The following is a 13,049-nucleotide window of genomic DNA, read 5'->3' on the forward strand; positions in this document are numbered from 1 at the left end:
GCAGGAATCGCCCCAGGTAGGAGGAGAAGCAGCGGCCGCGCCCCCCCCCCCGCCGTGGGATGGGGTGGGAGGGAGGACCTTCAGGCCGGGGCGGGTCCCTCGCCGATGCGCGCTGCCGGGGATCTCCTCGGCTCCGGCTACCCCGAGGGGAAGGAGAAGAGGGAGCGCCGCCGTCGAGGGAGCTCCGTCTTTGGCCCTTGGCGAGCACCCCCTTCCCCGTCCGGCCCCCGGAGCGCTTCTCGTCCAAGAGGTGGGTGCTGCGGGTTTGGGGGCCAGGCGGCCAGCGCCCGCCCCTCCTTCCGCCTCCCCTGCCCCACTTCTGCTTCTCCTCTGCCCCCCACCCACACCGCCCCCATGTCTCCGCGGAATATGGTGATGGGGGGGGGATCCTAGGGGTAAATAGCCCTTCCTCGCACTTCGCTCCCCAGCCGCTCTCCTGCCCCCTGGCCACAGCCCCCTCTCCTCTCCTCCTCCAGGAATCCCGCGCTGCCCCCCCAACACGCGCGCGCGCCCGCGCACACACGGACCCAATTCCTCTCCGCGGGTGCTGAAGGAGCCTGCTGGACTGGCGACACCTGGCGGTTGCCGCGGGAACGACAAAGCGGCGCTCCGCTTCATTCAGGCGCGCGGCTCCGGGGGTCCCGTCGGGCGCTTTTTTGGAGGCCTGGGACCGCTTTGAAGGGCCGGGGGAGAGGGGTCCAAACGGGGAGTTCTCAGCGGAGGAGTTGGGATCCTGATCTCTTCCAGTAGCACTCCCTATCTGAATAAATAGCGTCTCTTTCGTTACAGAGATATATGTTTTTATACCAGAGAGCGTTGCTGTTGCGCGCTCAGGTACTGCTTGGGGGCTTCGCTTTGTGGGTGTCTGGTTGGCCACTGTGAGAACTGGGTACTGGGCTCGATGCCCCGCCCGGCCTGATCCTTATGGTGGCCCCCCTCTCCACCAATGTCCAGTTTTCACTCTTTTAAAACACAACACCCAAATCCCCAGCCGCTCTGAACTGAGCACGCAAGCAGGATTCTACCCAGTTCCTCCCTCAGAAGTCACACAGTCAGTCGTCCGGGTCCTGCTCGGGGACTTCCCATTTGGGGCATCTAGGTGGGCGCTGCGAAGACCTCCGGCCCAGTCCTGCACTGCAGGGCCCTTCGGGTGATCTTCTCTTCGCATGTTTTCAGTGGCTCGGGGTGTGTGAGGACTTGGGAAGCCAAAGAAACCGGGAGTTTTGCACGGACAGTGGGTCTCCCTTCCTGCTTCCTCGGGTTCTTTCTCTGCAGCCTCTCTCAAATTTGGGAAAGAGCCTCCGCCGCGTCGGGTCTTCTCCTGCAGCCAAAACCAACTCGGACCCCCGTTGCTATCAAAGCGACGGCTGTGGTCCTCAGCCGGGGGCAGGAACCGGCCAGGGAAAGTGTGTGAAAGAGAAAGTGATGTTTATCCATGTGTGCATGCGTGTGTGTGTGTGTGTGCGTGTGTGTGAGAGAGAGAGAGCACCTTGTTTTTGCACGATGAGATTTCGAAAGGAGACTGGGACCAGAGTCCTGTTTTCTCCTTAGTTGTTTCCAGCGCTAACCACCCCGCTCCTTTCCCGCCCCCTCCATTTCCAGTGACCCAGTGTTGCCTAGTGGTTAGAGTGTCGGACTAGGACCTGGGAGAGACCAGGGTTCAAATCCCTCACTCGGCCAGGAAGCTCACCAGGTGACCCGGGGCCTGTCAGTCACTCTCCGCCTAGCCTACCTCGCAGGGCTGCTGGGTGGATTAAATGGGGGGAAGAGAACCACCAGAGCTCCTTGGAGAAAAAAGGTGGGATTGAAATGCAATAAGTAAATAGACAAAATGAATTCTCTTTGACAAGTTACAATAAAGTAATTCAGAATCTTATCGACGGGGACCTCCTTCCGTCTCCCTGCTTCCCGCTCCTCTATGTCTTCCATTTTAGTCCCTTCTGACCCTCTCAAGGCCATCAAACCCACTTCACAAATTATGTGAAATCCATTTCTGGGCCCTGAAGGGCATTTCTCCCATTTCTTCATTATTTGGGGGGCGGGGGAGTGGGATTTAGACCGCTTTTCGAGTAGAGAGGGGTCACATCCCAAAGCGGTTTAACAACGGAGTTCAGGCGCGATACGATTTTGAACCGGGAGAGCAGGGGGAGGCATCGTCCACACGAGACCCAGACCCAGAAGCGTGCATGTAAGAAAGAGAGAGATGGTAAGATCCGTGTTTTATTCCCCGCGCCTTCGAAACCTCTGTGCATTTCTCTAGGCCGGCGAGGAATAAACATATTATACAGGAGTCCGTGTTCTGACGACCACGGCATAAAAACCCGCATGAGCAGCGCTCTAAATACCAAATCCCTCCACTCTCTGAACACGGGTTAGGACTTGGAGACTGGGATTTTTTGGGGAGAGGGGAGCTCTACTAATATTCCCTGCAGGCGAACCCGCCCCCTCGTCGTCGATTGACAGACGGTTGGACGGGTGAAACTACTTGCTTCTTTCATTTATTTCGAAGATTTGTAAAACGCTTGATCGAAAGAGATTCTCCGGCTCTGCTTCCCCCGGGTTAAATCGAGGGTTAAGCTTAGCCGCCAGCGATTTCGATTAAGGAGCAAAAATGGACCCGAGGAATATAAGGCAATATATTTTTTTATTGAGCCTCTTCTTCCAAAAAAGGATTTAAACCGAATGGGATCGTTTGCGTCCTTGGCTGGAGGAGCGAGACGGTTTTTCTCCGCCTTTTCAAAGGCTTGAAAACTACAAGAAACGCGTTAACGAATTAATAACAGAAACTTCTCAACTTAAAACAACACAACGCAATTGAATTTACAACCGCAACAAAAACGCCCGAAAGGGGATTTTGGGGAAGGATCGATGGATTCTGCTGGAAGCCACCCAGGCGCGCCCAATTTTGGAGAGGGAGAAGAGGCCCTTTTTTAGGCGTTTGGAGATCGCAGGCCCGCCGCCCCGGGGATGCGCGCCGGAGGCTGGTTTCATTTTCGCCTCTCTTGCGTCGCAAGCCCAGGCGGACGGCTCTCCTTTCCATCGCTGTTTAGGAGATTCCCCCCCACTCAACTTTTGAAAATATTCCTCTCCCCTCCCCCCACAAGGGCGCGCGCCCAGCCTTCATCTCCTCCGGGGCTTTAAAAGTCTGGCGTGCTTGTCGCTTTGCGAGGCGAATTTCGAGGTCGTTACCGTGGATTTCTCCCGGTTTTTGAGCGAGAATAACAATTGCATTTCAGGAATAGCATGTGAAAATCCCCACACTCCAGTTTATAATTATTATTGCTATTATTACTATTTTATTAAATGCGAATTTAATTTAGTTATTGTAATAACCGTTGCTGTTGCTATTAATAACACCAACAGGAATCTAGGTCGTATTTGTTTTATTTATTTATTTTTATGCTACCTCTTCGCGACTTCAGAATGTTTCCAATGAATAATATTAATTGATTATTTCCGTGGGATCGAACGCCTTGCTCTGGCGCCCGCTCCCTTTGCCGAAAGGCGCCCAGGGGCCACACCACCCGGCCCGCGGACCCCTTCCCATCTCGCGGTGGGGGGGAGAGAGAGAAATGAGAAGAAACCCGGAAAGCGAGGTAACTTGTCTGCCCAAGGGGAGCTGCCCCGCCCCGCCCCGGGACGAGGGGAGACAAAGTTCGCTTTTATCCCGCTTTGAAAGGGCTCCGCTCCCCTTCCCCCGCCTGTCCCCCGCCCGGAAGATTCGCAAATAAGAAGCTTAGCAAATATGAAAGTCTGAGGTGTGTGACACAGCTGCTCGAAAGCAAAAACAGCACTCACGTACCCACAACGAAAGGAGGCAGGAAGGAACAGAAACGGAGTCTGCAGGCGGGGCTAGTCCTACTCGGAGTAGACGTATTACCTGGCACGCATAACTTAGGTCTAATGATTGCAGTGGCTAGAGCTGAGTTGGGGATCACTCCTCGTGGCCCTGCTTCTGTTATTAAAAACTGCTAAACCCGATTCACTATCCTCCTGGGCGCCCCCACCCACTTTTAGTGGGGGTCCGGCTTATTTTAATTCGGGGTTCTCTGATGCCTTCGGTAGGCTTTCAGAGGTGCGTCCGGAGAAACGGTGTGTCCAGGCTGACATAATGAAATGCAAAACAGTAACAATCAATTGCACGTTTAGTCAAAATCCAATTAAATTTTGTTTAATCAATGCTACAAAATGGATGAGCCTGATACTGTACAGTGACAGCAGCATTTCAAAGTCTGATTGTCATCTCCGGTGTCCCCCTTGCCTCTTAGCACACACACACACACACACACACACACACACACACACACAATCTCACTGCCACCCCCCCCCCAAGGTGCTACTGTCCTTTCTGGGAAATGCTGGTCTAAGCCACCATCAGGCAGACATGGGCAGGTCTATAATAGCAGGAGAGGCCAAGAGGAACTTGGAGACTTAGGTCTGGGCACCTGCCTGTCTCTTGGGGACAGAAGGGAAAGTCCCAACATCTTCATCCCATCCCATTACCCCAGAAAAGGAGCGTGGCCTCCCCAGTGGTGGCTCCGGCTTGGCGACTTTTGCAGACAAATACAGATGGTTCTTTATGAACCGTAGCTTGCCTTCCCTACTCTCATTTTGCTGTCTTTTCAAATGCCCATTGTTGACTGCTGCCTCACTTTAAGGAAGAGGCTCTACCCGTTTCAAAATGGGCTCCCTGCAACCCATAATAGCTCAGGTCACTTGGCTTCATCTTGGCAGGCGGAAATGTCCCCAGAGTACCTAAACGTAAACCACTTCAAGGTTGTTGACAACCAAGCTGTATATAAAGGAATAAAGACATAAAATTGCCAGATGCAAGCTTTGGAGTCACACAGGACTCTTGCTTCAGGATGAGTCCTCAAAAGAGAGAAATGGGGTCCTGTGTGACTCAGAAGCTTGCACCTTAAAATGCCAAGGTGTGAGGGAAACGTTGACCCTCCTATCTTCCTATATGGGAGCTTTCTTCAAGGTGCTGCCCTCTGGGACTAAACAAAAAAAAAATTTCCCTTCCAGTAGCACCTTAAAGACCAACTAAGTTAGTTCTAATCCCCCTTTCAGAGGCACCTAAGACCATCACATGGTTGTGTTATTCTGGGCTGTATAAGCAGGGAGTTCCTCAGATCCATTTAAAATCCCCTGTCAGCCACACAATCCCAAAGTTCAAATATTAGGAGAGAAAATATACATATGTTTATAAAACTTTTATCTAGGAGGGAGAGCAAACCTCAGACCCAGAGGAGAAATTCGGCCCCCAAGGGCTTCCCATCAAGCCCTTGGGACTTGCCCCAGGCCACACCCTCTTTCCCTAGCCTCTGATTGGCCCTGCATTGCAGGGTTTGGATGGCCTTTGGGGGTCCCTCCCAAGTCTACAGTTCTGATTCTGCTTCTCGCTCGCTTGCCTGAATTGAAGATGGAGAGTTTGATGTGCAGGACCTCTCTTTTTGTATACAAAAGTACAAATCACACCTGTGGCTCCGCCCTCTTTTCCCTCTGGCCCCAGCCACTGCTGCCATGTTGCCAGCGAGGCAGTGTGGCCCTCAGTCTGAAAAACCCCCACCCCATGACCCTTGTCCTGCTGAACCCTTCCTGACACACATCCATCCTAAACAACTCCCCATGCTTCCCTCCTAGTTTCCTGGTCGGGAACAAGGCTGGATGAGCCCTTGTTGGTTGCCTGTCCAGAAGTGCTACAAATGAGGCTGGGGTGGGGCTTTGGCCCAAGGTAAGGTCAGGCTGGCTTTTTCTCCTGTTGTGGAAACGGAGTGGGGTCTGGACCGAGGGAGAAAGAATGTGTGGAGGCTGACAGCTTTCGTTTCCCCTTTCCCACTGCGCCACACACAACCGCAGCCTTGTCCAAGCTCCCCCTGCCTCTGTGCAGAGTTGCACCCCTGCAGGGCTGCTTCTTAAGGGGAAACAAAGCACAAAAAACAGGTCTCCAAGCCCACAAGGGCCCAAGTCCCTGTAAGGCTGTGAGGCTGACACCATGGTTTGCACCCTGCTTAAGAAGTTAAGAACCTCAGAAGATCATGGCTGCTGGATCAGGCCAGAGGGGGCCCATCTAGTCCAGGATCCTGCCCTCACAGTAGCCACCTAGGTGCCTCTTTTGGGAAACCCACAAGCAGCATTCGAGCACAAGAACGTCTGCTTCTCTGGTTCGGAGACTGCAGCCTGCATGTCCTTTGGGAATCAGTGGTCCCCAAATTTTGTGATGGGCCACACTCCCCACCCACCCACTTGGTTGCCTAAGTTCTTCATCCCCTGCCTTCTTAAAAGAATTATTCAGAATAGTGGTTTGCAAGACCCACTGAGGAAAGACCAGAATGCTGTAAAAATCAGAACAGTAACAATTAATTGAACGTTTATTCAAAAGCCAATGAGAACTATTTAGTTTGATTAATTCAACACAGCAGGTGAAATCGGTCCAACTTTTCAAAGTCTGATAGTCACTAACACTTCCAGCCCCCCCCTGCCTCTTAGCAGCCCCCCAGGTAACCCTCTCCAGGCAGCGTTAGGAACTGGGACAGAAAAACTAGGAGCCGAATGGCTCCTGGGTGCTGGTTGTGGACGCCAAAAGAGAATGTCTAGTTGCCACTTCTTATTTATTACTTTTGATAAGCATGAATTACCGTAATATGCAATTCACATAAGTAACACATTGTTAATATCACATTTTTAGCAGAAATTGTTAATACATGTTTAATTTGGTGTTGACAATAAAAATATTGGTACCATACTTCAGTTTTCAAAACACTCTACTCTTTATTGTTACATTTCTTAATATATTGTCTATCTGTAGCATATGCTTTGAGGCTTCAAAGCACATACATTTCAGGAATCCTTGAGTGTCAGCCAGGTCCAAAAAAAAAAAAAAAATGGCACCCAGACTCTTTGAGGTGCTCACAAATGGAGAATCTTTAGGTGCAAAATGTGCCTGGTGCTCTGCTAACTGCAAACCCTGCTTCTAGAGGGCTCCACCACCCTCTTGCATGCAAACTGGTATATAGAAGACCCAGACCTGCACTTTTTGGTGCCAGAGGCGTAGGAAGGTCAGGTGGTGCCCAGTGCGGAAAATTTCTTGTCACCCCCCCACATTGATTTATTTATTTTTTTGCCTGCAAAAATGGTTTTATGTTATGTCATATTTTCTTACAAAGGAATAATAATAATAATAATAATAATAATAATAATAATAATAAACAACTTTTATTTATATCCTGCCCACCCTCCCCGGCCGAAGTCGGGCTCAGGGCGGCTAACATCAGATACATAACATTGGCATAAAATCAAACAATTATTAAATTAATCCTAAAAACATGTCAAAATCAAATTAAAGTCTAATTAAATGGCTTTCTGCAGGGTTGGGGTTGGGAACAGTGAGTGCTCCACTGAACTGAAATTTCAGCCTTCACGACATAGGAAAACGGCCAAGTAAGCAGCTATTTTTGTGGAGGAGGGTCAAGATATTAACTGATATGCATGAAATTTCATATATAGCTATGTAATCCCTAGTGTAGTAAGAGAAGACCTTTGGAGCAGGCTTTTTTTTAAAAAAAGTTTTTATGAACTGCCCTAGTAGGGCAGTAATTATTACTTGATAATTTGTCACCCCCCTCCATGATGGCACCCGGGGCGACCCGCCCCCTTCCTATGCCCCTGCTTGGTGCCCACCCACTGAGCCAGGGAGCCTCCAGGGCAGAGCCCAAATGCGGCCCTCCAGAGGCCTCTCTCTCCGGCCCTCGGAACCCTCCGCAGGCTACTCCCCTCCTTGGACTCTGATCCTTTTCTTCTCTGGAAGGAGGATGGAGAGAGACAGGTGGGTGGGTGAGCGTGGGTAGAAACATGCCTGCTGCACAGAGGTAAAATTTGCTCTGGGACACTTATTTGATTTTTAATTATCATTCTATAACATTTATGCACCTTGATGACACCCATCTGTCTCGAGAGACAACGGAGTGCACCTCCAAGGGTCAAACTGCTGGATTAGCAGCAGCGCAGAAACCTCCTCAAGGCACAAGCCTGGCCAGTGTGTCTGGAGGTCCTGGGCTGCCCAGACGACAAGACCCCCTCTCTGATATGGTCCAAAGGGAAGCAGAGCAAGACACCTGGCACCTTCTGATTGCAAAAAACCAACAGACAACCTCAAACCTGTTTATGTGCTTATGTTCCAGTTGTGACACCCACTTATTTGTTTTTTTAAAAAAGATATTTATTGAGGTTTTACAAAAACATAGGTTTGCAAAATAGAAAAAAGTCATATAGAAAGAAAAAGATACAAAAACGAGAGCATACATAAAAAAGAAAAAAATACGAAATACAAAAAACAAATAGATAAAAAAGAATTAAAAACAAATCCATTTTTTGTAACTTTAAACTCATTAGCTTGTTTCCTTGGCTTCCTCACACCTCCCCTTTTTGTATTCCCATTTAAATAATCAAATCAGCAAATCCTTACCCTCTTTCGTTTATCTTAACTCTATATCTTAACATATTTAACTCTATATTTTCATCCATTATCAATTCATTTTTGCATATTCTTATTAACTTTGTTGCTAATGCCACTTATTTTCAATCCAGCATCATTTTAACATTCATTAATTTTACAGTGTTTCTGCAGATAGTCTTTAAATTTCTTCCAGTCTTCTCCCACGTCTCGGATTCTGCCAGTCATTTCCGCCAATTCCGCCACTTATTTGTGTATTATGTTGATTGTTGATGCGTTGTCGAGATTATTTAAAGTAAAACATGAAAATGCATTTTTTAAAGAGTGAAATGTGCCTTTGTCATCCCGCCCACCACTGACATGTGGGCCCCTGGGAGGGGACCTAGAAGGGAAGGCAGCCCCCCCCCACTTCTGGACTAATAGCCCTCCTCCTCAATTTTGGGCAAATCTGGCCTCTGTTAAAGAGACCCCATTAGAGAGACTGCATCTTCAGCAGACTGCCAAACAGATGGTGGCCGAATTTATTTGCCTGACGGTCAGCCAGTGCTATAATGTTGTTGTGAAACAATGGTAGGGTTTTTTTTTCTTGTGACAGGCCAAAGGATGTCTTCCTTTCCCCACTGCATAGCCAACTTATGGAATTCACTGCCACATGATGGCTTTGAAAGCGGGCTTTGCACTTTCTAGGGACGGGTGACGTGAGGAGGCCTTGCCTGTCCTGCTTGCTGGACTTCCTGTTGTGGCGTCTGGTGAGAAACAGGAAGTTTGCCTCAGGGGCCTTTTGGCCTGACCCAGCAGGGCTCTGATGCCGTGAGGTTTCCAGGACAGATCTCAGATTCTTGCATTTCCCTTTCTCACTGAGCCTTCCGCAAGGAGGACCGCCACCCTCCTCCTCTTCATCTTGTTGCAATGGAGAGATCGTCAACGACGTTTTGTTCTGACCCGATGCCCCCTTCATTAAAAGGAAGGCGCTCCCAGGCCAACAAGGGTGGGCTCGAGTCCCAGTGAATTTTTTTTCTGGGCCCCCCAGCAAGGGGCAAACTGGCTGAAAACCTTTACACAGGGTATGAAATGAATGTGTGGTCTTAATTTTATGTTAATAATAATAAATGTGATAATATTTGTACCTGTTGAATCCTAGAATCCGAGAACTGTAGAACTGGAAGGGACCCAAGGCTCATCTAGTCTGACCCCCTGAAATGCAGGAATCTCAGCTAAAGCATTCAGGAAAGATGGCCGTCCAACCTCTGCTTAAAAACCCACAAGGAAGGAGAGTCCACCATCTCTCGTGAGAGCCCGTTCCACTGTCAAACAGCTCTTACTGGCAGAAAGTTCTTCCGGATGTTTAGTTGAAATATAAAACTTTGCAGAGTGTAGAGAAAGTGCATAGACTTCTCAGTGTAATACTAAAACTCAGCAGGGTCATCCAATGAAATGGAATGTTGGAAGATTCAGGGCAGTTTTAGAGTTAAACTGTGGAACTCCCTGCCACAGGAAGCAGTGATGGCCACTGATCTGCATGGAGGCAGCCACGCTTCTGAGTACCAGTTATGGGAACCACAGGAGGGGAGACTGCTGTTCTTGCGCTCAAATCCTGCTTGCAGGTGGGGTTTCCCATGTGGGCACCTGGTTGGCAGCTGTGAGAATAGGATGCTGGACTGAATGGACCAGCAGGCTCTTCTGATATTCTTCCCCAACCTTACCTGCCAGAGACTGAATCGTGGACCTTCTCACCAGGCAGAGCTGGCCCTCTTCCTCTCTGGCTACGACCGCCTTTTGTGATAATCTCTCTGGGATGATCGAAGGAGATGGAGGTTTTTCCAAATGATGCTCTATTTCCTTTGGGCCACCTGCAGAGGACAGGTTGGAGTCCTTTTCCGAACCAGAGATTATGGGATGCTCCCCCCACTCCCCCCCCATGCTCAGCAATGGGTGCAAAGCGAGGAGTTTGCCAAATATGCAGAGAGGAGGAACATTATTTGGCAGGAGGCAGAACCCAGCTTTGAAGGCATCCGATGATCTCACTGTTGGTTCTGTATGCATGGCTGGGAACCAGGGCGGCTGATCAGAGGAAGCTGCGCTATCCAGAGTTCAAGTCTCCAGAGTTTCAGAAAAGCTGCCCTCGGGAGAGTCGAGAGTCCAGGGGTTGAGACTGAGGCCTCTGAGCAACGTCCCTTTCCGCAGTTAGATTCCAGTCCTCCTGGTTCTTAATGAAGGGCTGGTTTCGTCTGGAGCATAGGAAGTGAGTCGCAATTCCAAATAAAGGAGGGGTTTAAATCAGAATAGCTGGTCTATACGAATCAGGTCCTTGTGTCCATGTAACTCAATACTGCCCCTGAGTGGCTCTCCAGAAATTCAGGCAGGGAACATTCCCAGTCCTGCCTGTGGGAATGTTGTAGATACTAGGAGAGGATATATTGATTTAATAGTATCCTTCCTAACTCACGCTTGTGAGTCAACGGCAGAGTGCATTCCCCAATATACATCAGGAAGCGAGCTGGTAGATTCGTTTGAATCTCTTAAGTAATCCAATATGGCTTTGTTCAGATTGGGTTCTGTTCCTGGGAAGACCTCTCATGTCCCTCCTAAAAAGAATAAAGACAAAACAAGCTTCTTTTAAAAGTAATAAGAAGTCACGCCCACCTACCTGGTCACATGAAGGGAGAGGATGCTCCAGGTGGAACAGGAAGTTCAACTGGCTGGATCAACACTCCCCTATCTGTGTCCACTCTAGGCAAACAGGAAGTGTTGTACTTGACGGCTTATGTTACATCCCACACCACTTGGGGATGCTGCCAGGAACTGAACTTGAGACCTCCTGCCACTAGGCAACACTCCTTTCCTTCAGAATAAGGTAGGCTTCCACTCTTCATGTTCCTAATGAAGGACTGAGTTCAATAGAAACATAGGAAGAACTTTCTGGCAGTAAGAGCTGTTTGACAGTGGAACGGACTCCCTCCCAAGTCCTTCCTTGGAGGTTTTTAAGCAGAGTCTTGGATGCTTTAGCTGAGATTCCTGCAATTGCGGCGGGTTGGGCTGGATGACCTTTGGGTATCCCTTCCAACTCTGCATTCCTTTGATTCTATGAGGAAGCTGCCTTATACTGAGTCAGACCACTGGTCCACCTAACTCAGTATTGCCTACAGTGATCGGCAGCAATGGCTCTCCATGATTTAAGGCAGGGGACGTTCGCAGCCTTACCTGAAGATGCTGTTGGGGACGGAGCTACATCTCAGCAGTGGAGCAGCTGCTCTTAATTTACTTTTATTAGATTTCTCGCCTTTACCCCCAAGGTCCCAGGGATAGGCGACAACAATAAAGCATGCAACTGTAAAACAGGGAAAAAAATAGGCACAAATATAAAACAAGTGTTTAGATCCAATTTAAACACTTCTATAATGATTCCATATATAGAAAATGATACAAACCGTTTTACCAAAAAATATCACGTATGAAAACAGACTGAAATTTGTTCCAGTGCAGATGGAGACCTTCAGGAGGCAGCAAAATGGCAACAGAGATGTCTAATATTGCAAGGAGGAGGTGCCACCACACACAAGGCCCTGTTCCTGCATTGCATGGAATGGACCCGCTTTGCAGACAGAAGATCCTGGGTCCAATCCCCAGTGGCGTCTCCAGTTATAAAGGCTCGAGGAGCCACAGGTGCTGCAAAAGGCAGACATCTCTGCTCTGAGAGCTTGGAGAGCCGCTGCCGGTCAGAGCTGACAGTACTGGGTTGGGTAAGCAAGGAGTCTGGTCCTGCATCCAGAAGTTCCCTGGTTCTATTCCCACATTTTCAAAAACAAAGAAGCAGCCGCTTGAGCCAGCAGGACAAAACGGCCCAAGACTTGGCGAGGCAGCGTCACAGACACAGAACTTGACTCATACTTCTGAGTCAAGATGCCAGGTAAAGAGGCAGTGGCAGTGTAGCGGTCAGAGTGCCAGCCTAGAACCTGGGAGGCCCTGGGTTCAAGTCCCTGTTCAGCCAAGAGGCTCGCTGGGGTGACCTTGGGCCAGTTGCCATCTCTCATCCTGGCCTGACTCAACATCGGGAAGAACATTCTGACAGTCAGTGGGACAAACTCGCTTGGAAGTGGGTGGTCTTGGAGGTCTTTAAACAGAGGCTGGGTGGCCACCTGTCAGGGATCCTTTGGCTGTGATTCTTGCAACGCAGGGGGTCAGACTAGATGGCCCTTGGGGAACCCCCTTCCAACAATTCTTACTCTTCTAACCTACCTTGTAGGATTGTTCTGAGGAGCAAATGGTAAGACAAAGAAGTATCTGTGTCCCATTAAACTTATAAATAAATGAATTTCAAAACAAAACTAATAAATACCGTGAATTGCGAAGAAAGGCTCCCCTCGTATTGCATTTCCTTCCTGACCAAACTTACAAAAGGGGCACCATCAGAGACCTCCCAAAGGCACAAACTTAAGTAAGAGGGGTTGGGGGGTACTGAGACCCCCCTACCACCCCCCCAGAATTAACTCTCCTCTCTCGTCTTTGCCTCATCTTCAGCTAATTGTTGGAAACAATTCTTTTCTCTCTCTCTTTCTTTTTTTGGAGAGGTTCTGGCATCAGACTCTGCGCGGCT

At 49.3% G+C, this 13,049-nt stretch overlaps 2 long non-coding RNA genes across 2 annotated transcripts in view; one reads left to right on the plus strand and one right to left on the minus strand.

The window, feature by feature from the left end:
- The window catches only part of LOC310750228, a 20,264-nt gene continuing 7,215 nt past the window's right edge, over positions 1-13,049 (plus strand). Inside the window, exons 1-2 of the long non-coding RNA XR_014541996.1 lie at positions 1-250; positions 11,190-11,309. This is a non-coding gene — a long non-coding RNA (uncharacterized lncRNA). The remainder of the gene's footprint in view (positions 251-11,189; positions 11,310-13,049) is intronic.
- On the minus strand, positions 10,414-12,864 carry LOC310750249. The gene is made up of 2 exons (XR_014542020.1): positions 11,657-12,864; positions 10,414-11,040 (listed from the first exon to the last, which is right to left on the minus strand). It is a non-coding gene; the product is annotated as an uncharacterized lncRNA (long non-coding RNA).

This window comes from Podarcis filfolensis (genome assembly GCF_964270895.1).
Source record: "Podarcis filfolensis genome assembly, chromosome: 15".
Classification (NCBI taxonomy): Eukaryota; Metazoa; Chordata; class Lepidosauria; order Squamata; family Lacertidae; genus Podarcis; species Podarcis filfolensis.